Source organism: Phaenicophaeus curvirostris, chromosome 23 (assembly GCF_032191515.1).
Source record: "Phaenicophaeus curvirostris isolate KB17595 chromosome 23, BPBGC_Pcur_1.0, whole genome shotgun sequence".
In the NCBI taxonomy this organism is placed as follows: Eukaryota; Metazoa; Chordata; class Aves; order Cuculiformes; family Cuculidae; genus Phaenicophaeus; species Phaenicophaeus curvirostris.
In genome coordinates, this window is record NC_091414.1 from 6,824,218 (window position 1) to 6,849,616 (window position 25,399).

The following is a 25,399-nucleotide window of genomic DNA, read 5'->3' on the forward strand; positions in this document are numbered from 1 at the left end:
TGAAAGGGGCTACAGGAAAGCCAGGGAGGGACTGTTCACAAAGGCTTGGAGTGACAGGACAAGGGAGAGGGCCAGATTTAGACTAGACATAAGGAAAAATTTCTTCATGATGAGGGCTGGGAGGCACTGAGACAGATTGCCCAGAGCAGTGGTGGCTGCCCCGTCCCTGGAGGTGTTCAAGGCCAGGTTGGATGGGGCTTTGGGCAGCCTAATGTAGTGGGATGTCCCTGCCCATGGCAGGGGGTTTGGAACTGGATAATTCTTAAGGTCCCTTCCAACCCAAACTATCCTATGATTGTATGCTTCTGGGCATCTGTGTTCATTGTCATTAACCACTTATTTATAATCAGTGTCTCACCATCACATGCTGGGAATCTCACCTGTTGGAAATACTGGTCAGGTGGTCCCAGCTTCAAGGAACTGAGCATCGCAGGTGAGACTTGGAGAGTGACCATGCATAGACAGGGGCAAGGGAAAGCGTTGTGGGGGTGGTGAAGCCACTTGTTTTATTTGTGGTCCTTAAGAGTGCTCTTTTTCCTTGGCATTTGTGGGGAGGCTGGTACCGGAAAGAGGAAAGGAGGTTTTGTCTACGCTATACATATTTGATGTTTTGCTTTTTAATAATTACCTTGATAAGTTGCTCCAACTCGCCTCACACTTTATTTTGGGATCTCTGGAGGCATTCTGTTTGCTTAACACTCCTCAAGTCTTTACAGCCTTCAGCAAGTGATTTATCACTATTGATTTATATGGCACCCAGTACAAGCTTCGTGGCAGCGGTGTGCAGGAATTATGGTTCTTCCAGGACCACTTCACCCACCGCTGAAACAGAGACTCCTCTGATGAACGGGAGAGCCGAGAGTGAGATGGACAGATTCGTACAATTTGATGACCTCAGCAATTAATTATTTATTGAGCTTTTAATTTTGCATTCATCATTCTAGCTCTGTCTCCCCTGGCTTTCTAGAGTAGTTGCACAGAGAGGTGAAGCATCAACAGATACCTTTAGGTGGGGAAGGTTTGCAGCTTGGTTTAGAGCAGCTCAACAGTGCCTATGTTAACCCCTGAGGCTCCAGAGAGGAGCTAATATCTCTTTTGCCCCTGAATATTTCAGGTCTTCAGAGATGCTTAGTTTTAAGCCCAAAGAGCTGTGCTTTCCCCAGTGCTGTGAGCTGTAGGGCAGATGACGGCGTTAATACGTCCTCACCCTGGAGCCAGTGTGTCCATGAGCCTCTTTTTCCTCCAGCTGTGGACAAAGAGGGGTTGCCATTATTTTTCTTAGCATTTTGTATCACTTGCAGCTTGGCATGGAAACCCTGCTTTCCTTGGGTCTTGTGCTTCAGGGCTGGCAGCCAATGTCTGCGAGCATTGAGGGTGGTTTTGCTAAATGCACAACCAACTGAGGATGTTTTGTCTATTTTTTTGGCTTTTTCCCCCCCCTTTTTTTTTAAGGATCAAGGGTGGCTTCAGCTGGTAGAAAGGCACTGAGGGTTAGGATAATCTGGTGCTATCAAGCATCAGCTTTCATGGGTGCAACTGCTTCCTTCCTTGGCTGTGTTGTTTTGCTCACAGATTCGGTATCTATGACCCAGACGGAGATTTCTCATGAGATACTGGTGGGATTTTCTTCTTCCCTTACAGTCAACAGCATGTATGGGACCTCTTGGTCATTTCCAGGGACAGATGGGAGCTTGCGTGTAAGCCCCAGAGCTGCTGAGTCTCCTAAACTTGTGGTTGTAGCTACTGGCTTTTATAGAAACCACCTGAAAAATGTGCAGGACAGGTGAAAAGGTGGTCTGGTACTCCCATCCATCCTGCAGCTGAAACTGTGAAAGATGTGGGCATGGTGGAGCACATGAAGCAACAGCCTGAGACCGAGCAGACCTGGTCCCTCTGCTTCATCTACTCAAAGCATTAGGAACGTCTGTCCCTCCAGCTCCCTGATGACTCCCACTGCCATAGTGGGAGCAAGAATGGTCATTCAAATTGTTGACGTCCCCACAAATCATTGAGGAGTCTCCAGATCCTCCCACCAGGTTGGGATTATTCCTGAAAGGTGATGAAATGAAATAGTAAAAAAGGAGCATTTGTAGTAAAAGTGTTTTCCTCCTAAGCTGGACAAAGGAACTCTTGAGTCTGGTTCTTCCATCCTCTTGCACCTAGAGGGTTGTTGGTGACTCCTCGTGAGTCCAAGCAGAAGAATGTGATCCATGGTCTGGGCTCATCCCTCAATCAACTTCAGGCTGGTTCACCTCAATGCTGGGAACAGCACTGCAGGGCCCCACGCAGGGAAAAAACATCAGATAACCACACACTTTCTTTTCCTCTTTCAGAGCTACAGTATTTTATTGACGAACTGGGCTTATTTGCTCCAAAAGATCCACTTTTCTCCTCAGCCTATTCCGTTTGGTGCTGTGGAGAGAGCTGCTGGGAATCACCACAATAAAATTTTAATTAAATGCCAGGCAATAATTTGCAGTGAGTAAATTGCGGTACCTGCACTACACTGTTGACATCTGTTCCCAGACCGAGAGGGCCATTAGTGACTTTGAAAACCAGGAGAAAAACACAGGTCCACTTACCTTGTTTTTTATTCTTCTAGTCTTGGGCAGAGAGACCTATTATGTTTAATATTTTATAGCAGTGCATTGTTGCCATCCTTCCTGTGAGTCATTTTTCCACAAGAAACCCGTGCTCACCGCGTTATTTAACCCCTTTCGAGGGTTTAAAGGTGGATTGTAAATCTTCTGCAGAAATGGTCTTTTATATGCGGTGTTCATGCCACTGCATTGCTGCAAAGTGCCAGGAAGCAAAGGCTGCTTTAATATTCAGCCATCTGCACACTCCGGGGAAGGCCTGCAGCGCTCCGGAGGCTGGCACAGACATCCCATAATCACTGGGAGGCTCAGGTTTGAAGCTCTGGCCCAGACCACACTCCTCTTGCGTGGCGTCTGAGTCCACTGGAGCTCGAAATGGAGATGATGTTAATGAAAAATCTGCATTCTGGAAGGGAGAGCTTGCAACCCGACAGTGTGAGGGTGTTTGTCCAGCCTTGAGGTGTTTGAGGCAATGGGATGACTCTTGGTGGAGGGATTTCCTAGTGTTCATTCAACCAGGTTGCCCAGAGCAGGGGTGGCTGCCCCATTCCTGGAGGGGTTCAAGGCCAGGTTGGATGGGGCTTGGAGCCTCTGATCCAGTGGGAGGTGTCCCAGCCCATGGTAGGGGGTTGACTGGGTAGGCTTTGAGGTCCCTTCCAACCAAACCATTCTGTGATTCCATGAACTCTTCCCTTTCCCTGTTTGGCCCCATCCCGTGAAGGTATGTGTGCATGTGCAGGTACCTCTGAAGTCTCACTTTTCATACGGTTGCAGACAGTTTTGTTCCCCCTAAACTATTTCCAGTGGTTTTGCTAAGTGATACCTTGAGGTCTTCCCAGGATTTGATTTAAGAAAACGGATCCCTAGTTGCTTTGGTTATTCCTTGGGTTTTCCCTATGTTTCTAACCAAATAACCTGGACCTGAGCACAACTGTGTGTTGTTTTACTGATTTTCACCAGTGCTCCTGCCATGCAGCCTCATGGGTTTGAGGACAAAAATATACACGAGTTTCATTTAAATAACTGTAGTGGAAACTTTTCTATGGAAAAAAGATACCCCAAAAAGCCCCTGCAAGAACAAAGTAATTGCCTTACAGAATGACTTCCTTTTGCTGCATTGTTTTCCGTTTGCATCAGCCGTTTGTCTCCTTTGGGCTGTGCAGTTGTGGTTCTTTGGTGTGTGTCATCCAGCACTAGTTCAGCAGAAGCTGTGCAGGGAGGAGAATTGCTACTTATTTTTTCTATACATATGGCAACCCCCCTTCCAGCTGCACTTTGTACAGATCGGGTCTGAGACATGAGTGAAACTTAAAAATTGCAATCAATCTTGGATGCTGTGCTCAAGGTTACACTTCTCTGTGGTCCTGCAGATGAGAAGGTTGAAGAAAGTGAGTGGTAGCATGGAAATTGCTGATTTGTGGGAGCTTCTTAACCAGTGAGATGAAAATGTGGTGGCATGTCAGCCTAGGCAGTGTGGAAATACGTTTCTGTTGACCACGTTGTGGCCAGGAGAGCTCATCTTGTCATAGGATAACTTCATCAGGCTTCTAAAGTGTTCACCACCCCCACAGGTTCTGGTGTCTGCTTTGGACCTCAGTGCGACTACACAGACCGTGGTAGGACCTGCAGGAGGTGTGATCTCTCAGTTCTTCACCAAAAGGGTTGTCTGGCACTGGCAGAGGCTGCCCAGGGCGGTGGTGGAGTCCCCGTCCCTGGAATTGTTTAAAAGATGGGGAGATGAGGTGCTCAGGAATGTGGTTTAGTAGTGAACAGGTATGGTTGGACTCAGTGCTCTCAATCTTTTCCAACCAAACAATTCTATGATTCTGTGATGGGGTGGTGTCAGCTTCCTGATTGTATACTCTTGGGAGGACCCTGGATATTTGTATTTTGGAGGCTGGAAAGTGAATTTTTTTTTTATTTTGCACGGCTGGGAAGATGAAGCATCATCTTTATCAGTCACTAGTACCTGTGTTTGACCATCTCATTTTTTATAGAAATAACTCCCTATATGATGCTTTCTGCTTGGAGATGGAGGCCAGTGTTCTGCAAAGAGACTCTGTTTTATTTTTTACACTCTTTTCTATAACTGATTGCATCCTAACTCATAAACTGCTGGTTCAATCTCAGTTCATAGCCGCCCTTCACTTCCTTTAGCTCAGCAGAGGACATTTCCTCCACAGAAAGTGCCTAGGACCAACCCCCCCATACCTGTGACTCTTTTTGCTTCTTTTAATGATTTCTGAAAGCAAAGATCATGCTTTTTAACATCTTGAAAAGCTTTGAAAATACCATATTGCAGTAAAATAAACCCAACGAGCACCAGCAATGTGCCGTATGAATAATTTTTCTGTTGTTCACGATATGCTGTGAATACGGCTGTGGGAAAGATGAATGAGTAGCTGTAGAAACTGCCATGAGCAGTATGTCATGGTTGACAGCAGATTTCTTTTGAGAACATTGTGTTTATGATGTGTATACGAAGCTTGGGAAGCGGGGGCTGCAGATCTCTTGAGGGTCTTCAAGTCAACACATCACTGTGCTTGTGAAGCTGCAGATCTCCACCTCATCATCTGGGCTGGAGAGGCAGATTCGTGGATCCCTGCCAGGCTGTTGAGGTCCTTACCTGTCTGAGGAGGCACGTCTTGTCCTCTGCAGGGAGGTTGCATCCCACCCTTTCATACCTCTGTTTTGCTGAAACACTTGGCTGGAACTTCCAGTAGCCTGCTGAGAAAAAGACAAGAAAGACATGTCCTTCTGGTCTCCTTGGTCTTACAAAAAACCTGCCTAGAAGTTCATAGTTTAATTCCTAGTGATCAACCTGATGAGTATATAGAGCCTGATAAGGTCAGAGGTGCATATTTCATAGAATCATAGACTGGTTTGGGTTGGAAGGGACCTCAAGCCCATCCAGTCCCACCCCCTGCCATGGGCAGGGACACCTCCCACTGGATCAGGGGCTCCAAGCCCCATCCAACCTGGCCTTGAACCCCTCCAGGGATGGGGCAGCCACCACTGCTCTGGGCAACCTGGGCCAGGGCCTCCCCACCCTCACAGGAGAACATTTCTGCCTATTTGGAGGAGAATCCTGGCAAATTTCCTCCTCAGCTGCAAATCACTGATTTCAGAGCAGGATACGCTGCTGGGCTTTGTTTTCCTTTTTATACTTGTTTGTGACTTGCAGTGTCTTATGCTGAAAGTGCATCTCATTCATCTCAGACCACAGCTTCGGTCTTGCTTCCTCCCTGGGAATGTGAAAACCATTGGCTCGTGGAATCACAATTAGTTTGTGTCAGAAGGGACCTCAAAGCCCATCCAGTTCCACCCTCTGCCATGGGCAGGGACACCTTCCACTGGACCAGGGTGCTCAAAGCCTCAGCCAATCTGGTTTTGAATAAAGAAATGCTGATGGTGAGGATAGGAGAGGTGCAGGAAAAGAAAGAACTGGCTCAGGTAGATGGTCTGAGATTCCGTGGAGTGAGAGGTCATTCTAAATTTTAGGCTGGTTCCACCTGAAAGCACCAGCTCCCAGGCCTGAGCAGTTACCCCAACCTGAAAGTGTGGTTTGTCCATCATTCTGTGGGCTTTACTTGAATTCCTGAGAAGGTGACAAGAAAGTTCTGGTTAGACGTGATCTTAATCTTAACATCGATGTTAATCAATCCTGATTAATTGTTCTAAGAGCATGAGGCCAGGCAAGAAATGAGCAAAAATCATTACTGGAGAGAAAAAAAAAAAATCTCAGATTTCACACTTGTGGGTGTGGGGAGGGAAAGCTTTGAAGATGCTGTGTTCTTGCAGTATAGCATATTAACTTTTTGAATTTTTGCTAATGAAAGTACTCTTTTCCCTCACCCTCAGAAGCATCGGATGTAATTAAGCTCTGAAGCAATGGCCCTTTCCCACTCTTTCCTGTCAGCAGGGTGAAATAGCACATAAGTGGTGGGGTTTATTATTTTTTTCTCAGTGGGTGAATAGCCACTGCAGGAATTCAGTTCCTCAGTGCTGTTACCCTGAGAACCACAGCTTTGCTGGTACCTGTTCCCACCTGCTGAGTCAAGACCCTCGATGCTTTCATTGAATCGGTTGCATTTTGTCCTTCAAGGCTGCTGGGGGTGCAACGCTGTTGGGGGGAGATGGGATGAAATCCTGCCAGGAACGCTGCAGACCCCTCTGCTGCATCAGAAAGCAGAGCTGAACTGTGTGCTGCCACCTCTTTCAGAGCCATTGCAAAGGAGGCTTTCCAGGTGTCTCCGTGCTAGATCAGTTGTGTGTTTTAGAATCATAGAATAGAATCTTAGAATAACCAGGTTGGAAGAGACCCACCGGATCATTGAGTCAAACCATTCCCATCAATCACTAAACCATGTCTCTCAGCATCTTGTCCACCCGTCCCTTAAACACCTCCGGGGAAGGTGAATCAACCCCCTCCCTGGGCAGCCTCTGCCAGTGCCCAATGACCCTTTCTGTGAAATATTTTTTCCTAATGTCCAGCCTGAACGTCCCCTGGTGGAGCTTGAGGCCATTCCCTCTTGTCCTGTCCCCTGTCACTTGGGAGAAGAGCCCAGCTCCCTCCTCTCCACAACCTCCTTTCAGGTAGTTGGAGAGAGCAATGAGGTCTCCCCTCAGCCTCCTCTTCTCCAGGCTAAACACCCCCAGCTCTCTCAGCCGTTCCTCATTTACAAAGGCATTTTTAACACAAAGCAGAGATTTTTTAAAATCTAAATGGTTTTGCAAGCATTTATTCAACAAGAAAGGAGAAGCTTCCTTGGCTGAAGGCACCTGGCAAGGTGGTGGCCAGAGCAGGAAGCTGCCTGATGTCTCGTAGTGCCACCGGCTTCCAGCACCGCGTAGTGAAAGGTCATAGGAGCTCCAGCCCGCCTCTGGCCGAGTGAGGACAGCTCGGCTGGGATATGACTTTTTAATCATAGAATCATAGAATCACCAGGTTGGAAAAGACCCACCGAATCATCGAGTCCAACCATAGCTTTGTTGGACTCGATGATCTAACATTTTAGTTTGTTTTCAAACTGTTTTCAGAGGGTCATTGCCTGGAGACAGAAAACCTGCAGCCTGCACAGAGAGAGTGGTAACAGCTCCTTTATAGAAAATGCCTGGACTGCTGGGGTTTCCCTGCCTTTTTCCTTTTAATCTGATATTTTTTGTTCAAAACCAAGATAGGGCAGAAGCCTCCCAGGTAAGATTGATGTAGTTGATTGGTAGAAATCCATCTGCTATTACACAGGATGCTCCTCAAGTAAATTATGGTAAAGGCTTCTTCAAGACAGTATGAAAGGAAATCTGTTTAGAAGCTTGTGCATCAGCAAGGTGGTAACACCAGGATTTATTCCCCTTGGCATTTCATCTGCTCTTTGTGATTAGAGCTGCCCTGGAGAAGCCTCGTTGGTAGAGGAGTGCCGTGACAGTAAAGCTCTGCTAAAGCAGAGAAGAGAAGGCTCCAAGGAGGGCTTATAGTGACCATCCAGTACCTGAAGGGGTGACAAGAAAGCTGGGGAGGGATTTTGTACAAAGGCATGTAGTGATAGGATGGGGGCAATGGGTATAAACTGGAGAGGGGCAGATTTAGGGCAAGACATGAGGAAGAATTTCTTCACGATGAGGGTTGGGAGATCCTGGAACATGTTGCCCAGGGAAGTTGTGGCTGCCCCATCCCTGGAGGTGTTTAAGGACAGGTTGGATAGGATCTTGTGCAGCCTGATCCAGTGGGAGGTGTTCAAGCCCCAGGGGGCTTGGAACTAGATGATTTTTAAGGTCCCTTCCAACCCAAACTATGATTCTATGAATAAAGCCAAGGCAGTTTCACACTGGCTGGCATCACTGTGTGCTTTGGAAATGCTCTTTATTTATTTTAACTTTCCTATTAAAATGAAAAATCACTCTGGTTGAAAGCACCTGTACTGCTTGTTCTGGCCCTGGATTTTTCCTGGCTTATCCCAGCTGGGTGGCCGCGAGGGCTTGGTGATGCTGGGTGGCAGCAGGGGCTGCATTGAGCTCCTTTTGGTTCCTTGCAGCTGTTGGTGGAGATCTCTGCCCAGAGCAGAGACTGCCCGCTCGCTGGGTCTGCAGAGGGAAGATTCTGTGGCTTGGTGGTGAGCCTGGAACAAAGTGTCCCCCAGGCACTGGAAGGAAGTTGGGAGCCCCTTTGCCACCCAGGTGAGGGGCCCTGTTGCAGGCTCGGCTGCAGCTGCTGGCATCCTGCTGGGTTGGGAGAGCGGCTTATCAGAAATCTATTTTTGCACTCAATGAAAATGGCTAAAAATACATGCTTTCACTCATCACCATCAAACTCCTGCCCTCCAGCCCCATCGTTATTCTGTGCAGGTTACTTCTAATGAGAAATTAATACTCAGAGCATTTATGTTGCAATCTTTCACCTGTGAACAAATATTTTGCATGCCACGGGGGAAGGCAGATTTGTTCAAAAATAAAACTGTTTTCATCTCCAATTCTACTGTTGCAGGCAGGGCATTTAGAAATATTTAAGTGAGAGCTTTGTCATAGAATCATAAAATGGTTTGAGTCAGGAGGGACCTTAAAGATCATCCAGTTCCACCCCTGCCATGGGCAGGGACACCTCCCACAGGATCAGGGGCTCCAAGCCCCATCCAGCCTGGCCTTGAACCCCTCCAGGGATGGGGCAGCCACCACTACTGTGGGCAACCTGGCCCAGGGCCTCTTTTGGTTTTTTTTTCCAGCACTGTGATGGTTTTTAGCTGCTATTTGGTTTGTGATCCACAGTAATGCTGAGACCCTTTTCCCAAAATATCCCTTTTGAGTTGATATCTGTTTCAATTGTGACCATGCCATTGATTATTCTTGTTTTAGCACTGTTCACTCATCATTCCTGAATTATCTTTTCCTTTTTCTCTTTTTTTTTTTTTTTCCAGACCATTTCTACAATTTATCAAGATCATTTTGAATCCTAATCCTGGCCTCCGAAGTACTTGCAGCCCTTCCCAGCCTGATATCAGCAGCAATTTTAGTAAGCATTCTATGTTGCATCATTCAAATCAATTATCATGATACTGAATTGTACCAGAGATTGGATGCCTTGGACGTGCACTCCATCCGTGCTCCCCTTTGGCAGCGTGCACTGTGGCAGCATCCTGCAATGCTGCATTTGCCTCGACAAAGGTGTGAAAGGTGATGTAAATTCCCTGGGATGATGAGATTTGTATCCTAAAGGAAGAGATTTCATCAGCCCCATTGAAGGTTTGTAATGTGAAATAAGTTTATTTACCAGACTGGTGCCTGAACAAGACAGTTACATGTGAGGCCAGGAGTCTGAAAGAGTAGAAGCGACACTTTCTTGGGAAATCAGAACACTGATTTTTTTTTTTTCCAATGTATTTGTTCCACTGTTTGTCTTTTTCTTCATTCTCAGTGGAAAACTCACCTTCCATTCACACCTCGTAGGTGCCCTTTTGCTCAGAAAATGCTCATTTATTAAGGAGTCAAGGGCTGAGATGCAGAGGGAAGGGAAGCACATGCGCTTGGTTTCATGACTTAGGAACTGAGGTGGCAGCTGTGGGCGATGGTGGGGATGTGTTGGCCCTGCTGGGGGGGGCAGCAAGTATGGGTCCAGGTAGGTGGTCGGTGTCCTTTACTTGGACTTTTGCCCTCTGGCTCAAACCATGCCCCATCCCTGGAGGTGTTCAAGGCTAGGCTGGATGGGGCTTTGAGCAACCTGATCCAGTAGGAGGTGTCTCTGCTCATGGCAGGGGTGGAACTGGATGGGCTTTGAGGTCCCTTCCAACTCAAACCATTCCATGATTCTAAACACTGTGTTTTCATATTGGTGGGTAACATGTAGGCTCCTTTTGGCTGAGATGGTGAAGATTGTAGTAGTCCAGGATTCATGAATGTCCATGATGGACATTCAAAGCTTCATTTGAAGCTTTATAGACCAAGCTTCTATTCATAACGCAAAGGGGCAGAGCCAGAGATTGACAGAGACCACAATATAGTGGACAGCCCCTGGTTGTGTCCCTGTGACTGTTGGTGTCATACACATGAGAAATGAAAACAAAACCAGTGGATGGACCCCAAAGGTGATGAGTTGCAAAGGAGCTCGACCCACGAACTAGTTTCTTCTTTCTCAGGTTGAGCATCAAGCTTGGTTTCGTTGTTAGCTGCACCTCAGTGCCTCTGTGTTGGTCAGAATAGCTCTTGGCATCAAACTTTGTTTCTGGAAATTTAAGCTTAAACAGGAAAAATAATTGTTTGTTGCTTTTCATTTCAGACTTTAGAGATTTGATAGTGAATTAGGATTCCCAGCACCTGTGTAACAGGGCCAGAAATGCTGTTCTTGTCTTGCAAAGAGGGAAACTGAGGCAGGAGGCCAGTGTTGCATTTGGGTCATAGAGTGATCGTGGGTGAGAAGCACTAACTTCTAATCCCTTCCTCTGTGACCTGGATGTCTTTCCCAAAGTTAAAAGAATTTGAGAAGAAATGAAGTTCTGTGAACACAGGCTTGCAATTTGATATTTTCAAGGACTCTGACTACATAAAACTGATTTACTCTGGGGGAAAAAGCCTTAAATATCACTGCAGAGAGTACATAATGTGGATGGTTTTATATTTATTCATTGCATTTCACTGAGTGGATGAAATCTCTCCCAACCATAATGGAATAATATTTGGTTTGTCTATCTTGTGTGGTGGTGGTAAAAGCAGGCACACAAAGGAAATTCTTTTCAGAGAGAGGGGAAGAAAACCTTATAGTACCGGTAAATGATTCGTACTGATGCAATAATCCTAATCAGATTAATTAAGATTAATTTCTCTTTCTGGCTTTTATTTATGTGAAATAAAAACGACATGTCTAAAGAATTTTGTTGGAAACCTGTTAGTAATAGTTTTGACTTGTTTCACATGGTGCCATGTGACCCTCTCTGGCTGCTTGGTCTTTTGGGGAGAATTGTTTTACATCCAGCATTTAGAATCAGCTGTTAGCTCTCCATCTCCTCTTACATCTTTTGTTGTCAGTAAATCCATCTCCTGTCATCTTTCCCATGTCTCCTATTCGTAGGTGGCCCAGCTAGCCCCATGCTAACGTCTTCAAATTTGTTTCTTCTCTTCTTGGAGCTTCGTCTTTGAGAGTTATACCAAATACCCTATCTGGCAGCAGTCAAGTTCCTCTCCTGATCTTCTGATGTGAACAAGGGGTAAAGGTTTTAAGCTGAAAGAGGGGAGATTGAGATGAGATCTTAGGAAGAAATGTTTTGCTATGAGGGTGGGGAGGCCCTGGCCCAGGTTGCCCAGAGCAGGGGTGGCTGCCCCATCCCTGGAGGTGTTCAAGGCTGGTTTGCATGGGGCTTGGAGCCCCTGATCCAGTGGGAGGTGTCCCTGCCCATGGCAGGGGCTTGGAAGTGGAAGGGCTTTGAGTTCGCTTCCAGCCCAAACCATTCCATGATTCTACGATCTGTGTAGCCTCATCCTAAATGTGGTTGGTTATTTTCCTTCTGGAAAAATCTTGTAATTTTCCACTTGTCTGTCTCACCAAAAGCTGTATCTTTTCTTTCTTGCGTATGGCACTGGCTTTTCCCATCACTTTTCTTACTGCTTCGTTCTTTTACTGTTTTCCGTTTCTGAAAAGCTGTTCAGATTTTTCACAAAACAAAGCTGTATGGCATTGCATATGTGCTCGCCCATATGTATCTGCGTATAGTGAAGGTTGCAGAACAGTATCTGTCAAATGAGGTAATTTTCCACCAGATTCATCCCTCTATACTCATTTCATGTTTATTCACCACTCCAAAGTGAGCTTCCTTGGAAAGCTTCAATCAAAACATTAAGGTGGCTTTGAGTTTTACAAGTCTAAAAGACAGTGGAAGTAGCTGTGTGGATCGTTATGCTACGTCTTTGTCAGTTAAATGGGAAGATTTGCTGTTGTGGAGCCACAGGCAGCAGCCGTGGATGCTGACAGAGGTTCCTCTGCAGAGTCACTTGTTGAACATGAACTTGTTGGCTCAGGTGGCCAAGAAGGCCAACAGGAGCAGGGAAGAGATCGGCCTCCTGCACCCAGTGCTGGTGAGGCTCTAACTCAAATCCTGGGTTCAGTTTTGGGCCCCTCAGTACAAGAAGGACATTGAGGGGCTGAAGTGCAGCCAGAAAAGGGGAACGGAGCTGGGGAAGGGGCTGGAGTGCAGGGGTTCTGGGAGTGGCTGAAGGACCTGCGAGGAATAGGAGTCTTAGGGGAGACCACATTGCTCTCTGCAGCTCCTTGAAAGGATGTTGTGATGAGGTGAGTGTTGGTCTCTTCTCCCAAGTAACAAGTGATAGGACAGGAGGAAATGGCCTCAAGTTGTGCCAGGGGAGGTTTAGAGTGGATATTAGGAAGAATTTCTTTACAGGAGGAGTGGTGAAGCCCTGGCAGAGGCTGCCCAGGGCAGTGGTGGAGTCACCATCCCTAGAGATGTTCAAAGAACATGTAGACGTGGCACTTTGGAACATGGTTTAGCAGACACGGTGGTGTTGGGATGATAGCTGAAGTGGATGAGCTTAGAGGTGTTTTCCAACCTTAATGATTCTATGATTCTGTGATGCTATAAATCTCATGTGACTACTGTTTTCCCTTTTGATTTAATTCAGCTTTTCTTTTCTTATTTGGTTTCACAGTGCCATTTGATATTGCTAGGATTCAACACCATCTTCACCAATGAATCTTCCCATGTGCTTTCACAAAAGTGCAAAGAGCACAGGGAGGGGTAAAGTGGATGCAGCATAACTTGTGGAGAAATCCTTGCTCTTGGCAGAGATTTTATTATCCACAGTGGTTTTTGGTGGATGCTTGAGGATGCTCAGCACCTGCTCCTCTTCCTCCTCTTGTGAGGAAGCTGCAGATTGTGATGAGGTCTCTCCTCAGTCTCCTCTTCTCCAGGCTGAACAGACCCAGTGACTTCAGCTGCTCCTCATACAGCTTCCCATCTAAACTCTTCACCAACTCTGCTGTCATCCTCTGGACCTTCTTCAGACCCAGGGCTGGCTGTCAGAAGTCAAATCCCTTCCCCAAAGTTACATGCAGCTTTATCTTTTCAGCTTTTATTTGGAAATGCACTATTATTTCCAAACCCTTCTTAGTCTTATCCCTTTACCATCCTCTCTTTAAGCCCTGTCATTTTACTACATTGGCAGCAAGGTGTTAAGAACAATTTTGGATTTCCCCTCTTTTTTCACTGTTTTCACTGGAGGTGTTCAAGGCCAGGTTGCATGGGGCTTTGATCCAGTGGGAGGTGTCCCTGCCCATGGCAGCAGGGTGGGAACTGGATGGGCTTTCAGGTCCCTTCCAACACAAGCGGTTCTACGTTTCTGTGATTCTTACCAGTTGTGGAACTCTGAAGACTGCATGAGGTTGTGGCATCACATGTTGAAAATCAACTTTTTCATCTTCCTGGAAATGCTTATTCCCAAACATCAAGGGCCTGGGCTACAGTGTAATTGTTCTGAAATTCTCTGTCAGTAGTGCCCCATAAATGGGAGCATGAATGTGGTTAGCCGTTCTGTCTAGGGCAAGGAATAGGGATTTCCAAGACAAATGCTGGACTAAGAGCACACCGGTTCATTGCTGTGAGGACTTGGCATCACGGAATAGCCCACAGAGCCACCACAGATTGTAGTATTTGGTTTGTGAGCTGTGTAGAAGCCCTCTGAGAAAACAAGGAAGCTCTTTTGCAATTATCAGGCAGTTCACATACTTCTAATTGAACACTTTTACATTCAGGCTTGATTTTCCCTCTTTTTTGGATGATTTTTTTTTTCTTTTTTTTTCTGGCACCCTTGTCCTAAACTCCAGGTTTGGTTGTAAGAATGCCACTTAGTTGTGTTGTGGGAAGGAACAGTGTCTTCCAAACTGACTTTTACAAGAATAAAAGGAGGAAAAGGAAAAAGAAAAGACATGTTTCTCTCTTTTTGGGTGCGTGGTCAGATTGCTACTTGTCTGCCGAAGCATCCTTTCTCTGCAGCCAGAGCAGGGCTGTATTTATGGCTCTCCTCCCCCATAATCCTGTTGTTCATGAATGAACGTAAAAGACTCAAAGAGGAAAATTTTGCAAAGCAGAAAACTCAAGTCATAATTTCAGGTTCCTCAGAAGAAGCCTCCTACCCAGATGGCTCATTAATTGCTTGGGTTCCTTCAGCTTTGGACCCTGTTAGTTTCGGGTGAGCGGGTCTGGTAGGCGGTGGGGCTTTATGAAGCCCAAAGGTTGATTCAGCATCTTCCACCCCAGCTCATGGCAGGTGGTTGCTTCGACACCATTCTTGCAGCACCACCTTCTGGTCTGCAGCCCTGCGTGATGGAAGAGCCATGGGTGTTGTGGCAAGCATGGTGGGAGGTGGTCATAGAGATGCTCTTCACTACCTGCACCCTGGAAGCGGAGTGAAACTCCTGGCTGGCTTGTGGCCGGTGGAGGAGCTGGAGGGAGATCTAAGCAACCTTTTCTGCAGGTTTTGGAGCCCTCAGGGTGCTGGGCTGTGACTGGGGTGCTGTGTTGCACACTGGTAAGCCAGCGTGCACAGGAGGTGTGGGACCACATCCTGCCCCGAATTCCGGGGCGCGCCCCATGCACCCAGAGCCTGCGATGGCAACGAAAAGGAAACGTGCAGAGAGAGTTGCTGATCTTGTCGGGAAAGTAAAAGATCTTATATCTCCCTGCCCTTTTACACTGTGCTGTGAGGGACTTTTCTCCTGCTGCACCTCATTTTCCCACCCCAGCAGCACAAGAGCCACTCATTTAGAATTATAGAATCATTGAGTCGTTTGGGTTAGAAGGGAACTTAAAGACCATCCAGTTCCACCCCCTGCCATGGGCAGGGACTCGTCCCAGTGGATCTGGCAGCTCCAAGCTCCGTTCAACCTGGCCTTGAACCTCTCCAGGGATGGGGCAGCCACCCCTGCTCTGGGCAACCTGGGCCAGGGCCTCCCCACTCTCACAGCAAAACATTTCTTCCCAAGATCTCATCTCAATCTCCCCTCTTTCAGATTAAAACCGTTCCCCCTCATCCTCTCCCTGCCCTCCCTGATCAAGAGCCCCTCCCCAGCTTCCCTGGAGCCCCTTTCAGTCCTGGAAGCTGCTCTAAGGTCTCCCCGCAGCCTTCTCTTCTCCAGCCTGAACAACCCCAACTCTCTCAGCCTGTCCTCATAGCAGAGGTGTTCATTTAATGACTTGATCTCGCAAAAGTCGTAGCATTATTGACCTGCAACAGGGCTGGGTGTGGCTGACAGCTCGTCTGGGTGTTTCTGACCTTATCAACCAGTCTGTTTAAAGCCATGAACTCTTTCTTCAGCCTGGCCTCACTGGTTGGTACGTTATGAGAGATCCCCGAGTTCCCCTCCTTAACGAGATGTGACTGGAGCCATCTGTTCAGGGATGCAGAGAAGCCGTGTCCAACACCTTTTTTTGAACCTGTCCCCCACTGTTTTATACTTGTAGTGACAGAACTGTCCTGTTCAGCTGCTGAGCAGACAAAAATCCAGCCTCTGCCCAAAGCCAGTGAGTGGTGTCTAAGCAGACAGCAGCCGTAAAGCAGAGTGACACCGGTAAATTAAGGTCTGCTTCAGTCCTGTCAAGTCCTGTAGCTATTCCTTGTTGGTTTTTTTTTATCTCAGGCTTAAAGCAGGAATGCTGGCCCCGATGTATATTTTTTATATGTATTTTTTTTACCCTTTCCTAAAGAGGCTGGAGGCAATTTCAGACTTGCCTCATCAAGAGAGACAAAAGTCTTGTTATAGCACTTGGTGTTTCTATACAGGGTAGTTTAACAGGCAGACCTGGACCCAGCAGAAATAGCTTGCTATGAGTAATCAAAGTGGTCTTTGTAGACCTTAGAGCAGCTTCCAGGACTGAGAGGGGCTCCAGGAAAGGTGGGGAGGGGCTCTTGATCAGGGAGGGTAGGGATAAGATGAGGAGGAACAGTTTTCAGCTGCAGTAGAGGAGTTTGAGATGAGATCTTAGGGAGAAATGTTTTGCTGTGAGGGTGGGGAGGCCCTGGCCCAGGCTGCCCAGAGCAGTGGTGGCTGCCCCATCCCTGGAGGTGTTCAAGACCAGGTTGGATGGGGCTTGGAGCCCCTGATCCAGTGGGAGGTGTCCCTGCCCATAGCAGGGGGTGGGACTGGATGGGCTTTGAGGTCCCTTCCAACCCAAACCACTCTCTGGTTCTGCGATTCTGACTCTGTGATTCTCTGTTGAGGTGGAGGTGTCATGGCTCGTTTTCAGTAGCTCTTTAAAGAAGGAGTTGCTGCTCAGAGGATTATTGCTGTGCTTTGTAGATGGTATTTTACAAAAAAAATGTTGCTGCCCTGGGGTACCCCAGGAGAGCCCGTTGTGAATCCAGACGTGAGCATTACTGGATCTGACCAGAGCATCAGGACAAAATAGGGCTGTCAGTATACTCATAAATTCCTCCTGTTGTTTATCATACTGGTATGCCAGAGCCAGGAGGAGAGATGAGCACTGGCTGAAGATCCATTTTGCCAGCAGATGTTGACTTGATGGTTTCAAGTGGGTTTGTTTTGTTGGTTTTTAGAGTAGACACTAAATGTAAAGTTCAGCTGTGTAGCTGGTTGTGATCTTTGACTAAAGAATTTCTTGGTTTGCATTAAAATAATATATTTTTTTTTGTGATCTCTTAGCTGTTTAATCAGTGAGAGTTCATCTTAGGTCAGTGTTTTTGAAGCATTCTTCCTCCTGAAGCTTTGCAGAGCAGGAGGCTTTTAGGATCAGTAGTTGAGGAATACGAATCGTTTCTGTATCCAGGTTCTCTGCAGTTTTATGATCTGTTTTTTTAATTTCTTAGAAAAAGGTAACCTGCATTTAAAGAAAAAAAAAAAGACTGGAAGTGTTAATGAAAACCTTTGTCCATTTTTTTCTTGTCAAAGACCTTTTAATTCTTTGAAAAATATCGCCACATAAATGTTTTGAAGCTTAACCTGTTTCTGTTGAGCCTTGTGTTAAGCAAAAGGAATGTGATCTCAGCGTTCCTGGATGACTGTGCACACAGGCAGCTCCACCTTCTTTGCTAGGGATGTGGGACCAGGCTTTGAAAAATAGTATTTGCCTTGAAATCTATAATATTTGACCTCCGTATGATTTCCTTCCTGCCATTCCAGCTCAAAGCCCTGACGAGCTCAGTTGCAAAGTGCTGAAAGGTATTTTAAAGATGTCTCCGGTCACCAGCATGAGCTCATCTCTAATTAAACAGAACTTCGGACTTTATTTCATTAGAAGCATAATAATAAATGTACATATAATTGCCTGATTCTTAATTCATTAGCTATTAGAAACAAATTCCATAGGTCTATTAGGATTAGAAAGTGGAGCTTTGTGGCGCTGAAGTGGTCTCGATCTACATTAAGATGACATTTTGCTTACGGCTTTGATATGTTAGGATAATTTATCCAGTCTGTGGATGTGATAGGAGCGTATACAGTTTCTTCTGAAATGTTGCCGGAAGGTTAGACGGTGCATAAGATCCCTTTCCCTTTGATTTGGGGTAAGTTCTGTCACTTCACAGGTGCTTTTGACAAAAATGGTGACTCTCAATGTCACCTCTCAATTTGCCACCTCCATCTGCAGGTACCTTCACTAGACTGATTTCAGTGGACAATTAAACACTAATAAAAGTCACAAAAATCGAGTTGCTTCTCACTGGTTTGTCCAAGTAACTGGCTTACAAAATAAGCAAGTGTGTGAAACAAACACAAATCTAATGTATTAGATCTTCCTTTGATCGATCCTTGAATGGTTTGGGTTGGAAGGGACCTTAAAGCCAGTTCCAGCCCCCTACCATGGGCAGGTTCATCCTCCCCTAGGTCGGGTTGCCCAAAGGATGTATCCAGGTGGCCCCAAACAAAGATCACGAAGGCCGTTCCCATGCTGTGAAGTTCATAGAATCATAGAATAACCAGGTTGGGTGTGTTTGCACAGTTGCTTGGGAGTGAAATCAGGAACACCCGTTAGACCTCAGGCACAGCAGAGGTCTCCAGGTCTTCAGTTTGGTAAAGAATTGTTCTTTGTCCTGCCGTATTGCCACATGTTCGGTAAATTTGTCCCACCAAAGTGGAGAGCAGCTTCCCCATCCAAAACCACTTCAGCTCTCGAATGGAGCCACAACAGTCCATTGGAAGCAGCAGATGTGAATGTTTGGTCAGCCACATCCCTATGTAGGAGTTGGGGATGTGGAATTTTTGATTGATACTTTAATTGGATTTAGGAGCGGAGACTCTCTGGTGCAGAGGAGATCCTGTCTGAGGTTACGAGGATGTGGAAAATCCTGCTCTGGGTTTTCTCTCAGTGAGTGCTGGGGCTGTGGATTCCTGAGGAACAGGTTTATGAGGGGACACACGGCCGATGGGCTCCCTATGTAAATATTTGCATTCATCTACAAGAAGTATCTGTTAATAAGAGCCAAATCACTTGGAAATTAGCCAAACCATATTCTGGTTCTCATTAAACGCTGCTTCATTTCACTGGCTTAAGGTGTATTTTTGTGTGTGCATAGAAGGGAGTTTTGTAGAGCTTGCGATGACAAGGAAGCAAACACTGTCCAGACCTGATTCTTTTCTTCCTACAAAGCTAACAACATTCCCTTCAAACTCAGTCAAGGTTTCTCTTTCTTTCCTGTTAAGCAAATGTATATCTTGATTTAAAATGATTTCTGCTTTTTGTGACTTGGCTTGGCCTTTGCTGGCTGTACGAGAGCTCTGAAACGTGACATTTCCCTCTCAACCTCCATGTCGCTGGTGTGAGGAACACCAGGATCTTCCAACAGTGACGTGTCCTCTCATCCTTCGTAGCTGTTTGCAAAGAGCTGTGCAGCTTGTAATTTGGAATCCCTTGTGTATGTAGATGTGTGTGTGTGTGCAGAGACATCTGCAGGGTGGATGTTATCATTGTGAAGTGAGGGTTGAGGTACGTTGCTGGAGAGGAGAAACTACACGAGCTGCACCGTATATTGCAGCTGGTAGATCACTGGTTGATCCACTTCCATCTGCTCAGCTGCCAATGCACAGCGTTTCAGCAGCTCCGCGTTCCCTGAGACAATATTTATCTTGAGAAAAGTTGTGTTAATTAAACTGACTCGTCTACCAATTCCCCTGCCATGTAATGAAAACACAGCAAAGTCTTTATCAAGGAAGCTTTTCAAGATGAGGGTGGCGTTGGGGACAGGCAGGCACTTGCTCAGCGTGTAATGTGTAATGCTAGTTTTTATCACCCGTTCTGTTATGTGACAAAATACAAATGAATTTCAGTACCTGCTCCCAACAAGACAGGACTGTTTCTGCAAATAGAAGGTTGCCAGCCTTGTGATAGGATCAGAAGCTCTGGTTTTGCCTGTAGGGAGTAAAAGGACCATTTTCTTCTCTTTCTGACTTTATTTTCATTGAAGTTAGGAAAAAAAACATTGTCTTTGCTCCTGAATTGCTGGGGGGAAGTTTCCTTGTTGGATTATTTCCACTGAGGTTCCAGCATTTTGCTTTAGTGTCACTTAAGAAGAAATCTTTCAGCATCTCCTCTTTGTGTCTGGTTAAAGAAGATGCAGACGGGCATTGTGGTGTGTATTGATGCCGTGTCCAGAAAGCCACATGCTACCTGGGTATCATAAAGTCATTGAATGGTTTGGGCTGGAAGTGTCACACAGAATACACAGAATAACCAGGTTGGAAGAGACCCACCGGATCACCGAGTCCAACCGTGTCCTTAAAGCCCATCCAGTTCCACCTCCTGCCATGGGCAGGGACACCTCCCACTGGATCAGGGGCTCCAAGCCCCATCCAACCTGGCCTTGAACCCCTTCAGGGATGGGGCAGCCACCCCTGCTCTGGGCAACCTGGGCCAGGGCCTCCCCACCCTCCCAGCAAAACATTTGTCTCTAAGATCTCATCTCAATCTCCCTTTTCTCAGCTGAAAACCATTCCCCTTTGTCCTATCCCTTCCCTCCCTGATCAAGAGCCCCTCCCCTGCTTTCCTGGAGCCCCTCTCAGTCCAGGAAGCTGCTCTAAGGTCTCCCTGGAGCCTTCTCCAGGATGAACAGGCTCAACTCTTTCAGCCTGTCCTCATACGGGAGGTGCTCCAGCCCTTGGATCATCTCCGTGGCCTCCTCTGGACTCACTCCAACAGATCCATGTCCTTCCTGTGCTGAAGACTCCAGAACTGGACACAGGGCTCCAGGTGGGGTCTCACAAAGATCTGACTTTTTTTTTTCCTCATCAGGGGCTGCAGACAGAGACAGTAAAGTCCCCATCTACATCCTGCTTTTTCATCATCCTAATTCAGAGAATTCATAACCTATTTGTATATGTATGGTATCTTCTACCCTTACTGGGTAAGTTCCACTCAGGAACTTTGTTAACTCAATACGTCTCTTCTGATGCAGGAGTCCTGGGTGTGGAGAGGGGGCAGCTGGGTGAGAGCATGCAACAACCTCACATTACTGCAGGGCAGCAAGGAAAGAAAAACCTACTGTCCAGCAGCGTGGGAATTTCAGGCTGTGGTTGCCCAGAAGGGTTTATGGGATCTTTAATGATGGGTCCTCAGATTTCAGTCACCAGCTTCCATCAACCACCCAGCCTGTGGACACGGATGTAGCTGCTCCTTGTGGCAGGGCAGCCGTTTGCTGAGTCTCAGCTTGGATTTCCCTGCAGGGCTCCTAGCTACATACCAACATTTTCCAGATCCTGATGTAGCTGGTGAGATCTGGTGAGGTCATGACCTGAAGTGATGCAAACTTTGCCTAGCAGCAGGGATTACCCACCTGTCCTGACGTGATCTGGGGTAGGAAGGCAAAAAATATAAGCTTGATTTTTGCTATGTGGAGGAGAAAACTACTTTCTTCTGGCTGGAAGCCTCTGGGTGAACTGCAGTGGGTCTAGGACAACTCTAAGTGGCCAACTCTTCAGGAGACAACTCCCTGCAGCCGTCTCTCTGTGGGACAACTCTACATGGCCACCTCTCCATGGGGACAACTCTAGGCAGGAAGCCCTAAACCTGAACCCTCCTTATGCAGAGTTGTCCTTCAGAGAGCAGTCCCATGGAGAGTTGTCCCTTTCAGAACTGCAGTTATGCAGATCCAGTAACTTGCCCTGCGTAGCATGAAAGTAGCACAACTTCTGGCTGGTGTGGGAAATGGATCCACTCCTATGGAGCTCCTACCACACTTAAAATACTTATAGCAAGACCCTGCAATGCAGAACTCCTTTGGCTCTGCCTGGCTCTTGTTCTCCCCAGGTAATAACTCAATCCTTTTGCTGGAGGCAGCAGCACCCAACCTTTGCTGAAGCTGGGCAGGCAGGGAAGGTTGCCTGCTGCTGTCTGCTTGCCATGGAATCATCGTAGAACGGTTTCAGTTGGAAGGGACTTAAAATTCATCTAGTTCCAGCCTGCCTGCCCTGGGCTGGGACACCTCCCACTAGATCATGGTGCTCAAAGCCCCAGGAACATCACCAGGAGCATCGTGTGGGTGTGCAATCTGGGTGTGCATTTACTCTCTTTTACGGTGGGTTTTGGGTTTAGTTTTTTTTGAGGGGAGTGGGCTAGAACTAAGGACAGGTAGGTCCATTCCCACATATATTGCAATTTTTGGGGCAAAAGTGATTTCTTTCTGCTCTCTTCATGCGTGATGAAGCAAGCTGAGAGGTCAAAGTTGTTCCTGTTTTCGGTGGAAACTTTCTGCTGAGCATGTGTTGGCTTTGCTGAAGCTGTGGGGGAATGCTGTGGTGAGCAGGGCAGGCAATCATCTCTGCCAGGAGCTCTGGAGGTTGTGGCCTGCGTGCTTTTGGCTTCTTTCACTATTGTCCATGTCAAATGTGATGCTCTCGATTTTCCTGGCTGCCTTTCAAATGCCTCACCTTTCCCAGTGCCTGGCATTTCGACTCTGGAAGGATGTGGCCCTTGGCATGTTCTGAGAGTTTGCCAAAGCCCTGTAAATTTACTTTGTTTTCTCAGAGAGGGAAATGACAAAAACCCGTAGATATTTAATGATTTGTTTTAAAGGATAAACCAGAAAACATTAAAGGGGGAGAGGGGAGTTAAGAAACTGTGTGTGGGCTGCCCAAAACTAAGTATGGACTTGAGAGTTGGGCTGTAGGTAATATATCACAGAGATGAACGTGCCACCTCTTGGTGAATTATAGGAGAAGTCTCCCTCTGTGCCATCCAGACACGACGCGAGATGCTGCATCTGCCAACTGCGGAGCCTTGGCTCGGGCAGGAGCGGCTCTGGCTTCCAGCTCGGCTGGCGTCTGGTTTGTTTTCCATGTATCAGCCAGCAGCAGCTGTCAGAGCATCTTCATCTGCTAATAGGAACAGATACAGAACCCGGCGGAAAGATGTCCTGTCTGCAGGGCCTTGGGAATGCGTGTTGTGGGGGGAGTGGCTGGATCACAGACCGTCGTGTTGTTTTCAGGTGTTGGATTAGGGGCTCTGTTCACGACTCTGAGCTGCTCACCTTGCAGCTGGGAGATAGAGCATTTCAAGGGACTCTTTGCTGCCCAGTTCTACCATCTCATGATCGTGATGCTTGAGGGATACCTGGGGTTTCAGACCTAATGGGTGTCTGAAGGGCAGAAAACCAAAACTCCTGCATAGTCTTGCATGAATGAATTCAGCAGGGAAAAATAATCAGAGGAAAGGGCATCAACCTTGGTGTGTGCATGTGACGGCACTGAAAGGACCACAAACCAGAACTGATGAAACTGTAGCATTTATTTCTGTTTTGCCAGTTAAAGTGGTGAATTGATTGAGCATTCTCTGTTATTGTACGCTTTGGGGTGTATGTAGATCCACATGAGGGTGCAAATGCATTCAGGAGAGGATGCTAATCTAATCTTTACAACTGATTAGATATTAGGAAGAAATGTTTTGCTGTGAGGGTGGGGAGGCCCTGGCCCAGGTTGCCCAGAGCAGTGGTAGCTGCCCCATCCCTGGAGGGGTTCAAGGCCAGGTTGGATGGGGCTTGGAGCCCCTGATCCAGTGGGAGGTGTCCCTGCCCATGGCAGGGGTGGAACTGGATGGGCTTTAGGACCCCTTCGAACCCAAACTCTTCTATGATTCTATGCTTCATTGCCCCGTTTTGCTATGATTATGAAGAGATGGAGCCTTATTGTGGCCTTGCACTATTTCTGCACAGAGGTAAAAGATAATGCGACTCTCGACCACCAGTCACCTCCACTCCCAGTGAGAGGTGTTGTTTGTATAGAGATGTTTTCTGTAACATTTCTTCTCCTTGCTTCTGTATTCAAAGCAAACTGAAGCTTTTCTTATGATGTCAGCTTGAAAGATGACTTTGTCATTTTAGTGAGGTTATACAACAATCTCGGAGCCTGGTTTATTTTGCTGAAGTTTTATTGCATTTTGCCTAATTGCTTCTGCTTTATTGTTAATGAGACAGAAAGCAGTTTGTGTAATAGCTCACAGAGTAAAATTATCAAGGAGCAGAGATGGAATTTGCACGTTAAATGTTTCTTTTTATTGTTTCATTGTCTTCAAATTCAAATTTGGATTTGTTCAGTCCTACAAACTTGCTGTGCCCTGCAGGCAACATCACTGACCCCTCTGTGTCCTGCCAGTACATCCTTAGGGCAAACTAGTCTGGACCATGGAAGAAGGTCGAGTTCTCCATGGGGTAGAGTGATGCGCAGCCCTACTTGTGCTTGATCAAGGCAGCACCTCCCTGCCCAAACACGCCATCCATCCTTTGGTTTTGGTCACTTCTGCAACCAGTCATAAGCAGTCTGCTTTTATCTATGCAATACACCAAAATTCCTCATTTTCCTTGTTGTGGAATGGCTTCAACTCCCGCAGGAATCAACAGTCAGAAAATCGGCGTCTGAGTTAACAGTGCAGCTAATGAACCCATGGCACTTGACCCATGGCTTTTTCTACGCAAAATTTTGTTTCTTTCATGGAATCGTAGAATCATTAGGTTGGAAAAGCCCTTTGAGATCATCAAGTCCAACTGTACCTGCCCACTACTAAATTATATCCCTAAGCACTTCATCTACGCATCTTTTAAACCCCTCCAGGGATGGGGACTCCACCACCTCCCTGTGCAGCCTCTGCCAGTGCCCGAGAACCCTTTCTTGTGAAGAAATTTTTTCTAATGTCCAACCTAAGTGTCCCCTGACGCATCTTCAGGCCATTCCCTTATGTGCTATCACCTGTCACTTGGGACAAAAGACCTCCACCTCTCTACAACTTCCTTTTAGGTAGTTCTAGAGAGTGATAAGGTCTCCCCTCAGCTGAACAACCCCAGTTCCCCCAGTCACTCCTTGTAAAACTTGTTTGCCAGCCCCTTCACCGGCTTTAGTGAATCCAGAGAGGAACACTGCTCCAAGGAAGCCCATGAAATGCAAAATAAAACAGAAAGCACTTGTATTAATTCAGCTGCTGAGCATCATGCCAGAAGCTGGGACATGCAGGCTTGTGCCTGCGTTACCCCTGCTGTGGAGAGCTGGGGAAGGCTGAACGAGTTATTACTGGCTCCAATCTGAAAAGAGCACAGTTGCAACCTTTTTGCTGAGCTTTCTCTCTGTCCTTATGAAGCAAAACCGGGTAAGAGTGATGTAGCCTGGCGTGGGGTCTAAATCACGGGTGGTAAAATCTGTATGTATGAAACCTTGGAGAATACTCTACAAGGAAGAAGAATTAATCTCAGCGTTCTGCATGGTCTTGACTTCCTTGCTGCTGTCTCATTTCTCTCATTCGTTACCTTACTGCTCTGGGTTACTTAGCAATTAACTGACCACCTGATTTCTGTAGCTCCAGGCTTTCCAGCTGAGCAGCCCC

General features: G+C 46.8%; 1 protein-coding gene across 8 annotated transcripts in view; it reads left to right on the forward strand.

Annotated features, from left to right (window-relative positions):
• HIVEP3 (HIVEP zinc finger 3) overlaps positions 1-25,399 on the forward strand; it is a 305,688-nt gene that overhangs the window by 192,130 nt on the left and 88,159 nt on the right. For 5 of the 8 annotated variants that reach the window (XM_069875196.1, XM_069875195.1, XM_069875197.1 and 2 more), the window contains one exon: positions 9,506-9,600. The exons of 2 other annotated variants lie outside the window; for them this stretch is intronic. The gene's annotated coding sequence lies outside the window, so the exon portion shown is untranslated. Of the gene's footprint in view, positions 1-9,505; positions 9,601-9,731; positions 9,831-25,399 lie in introns of those variants that run through there. One more of the 8 variants, XM_069875201.1, reaches the window with a different exon arrangement.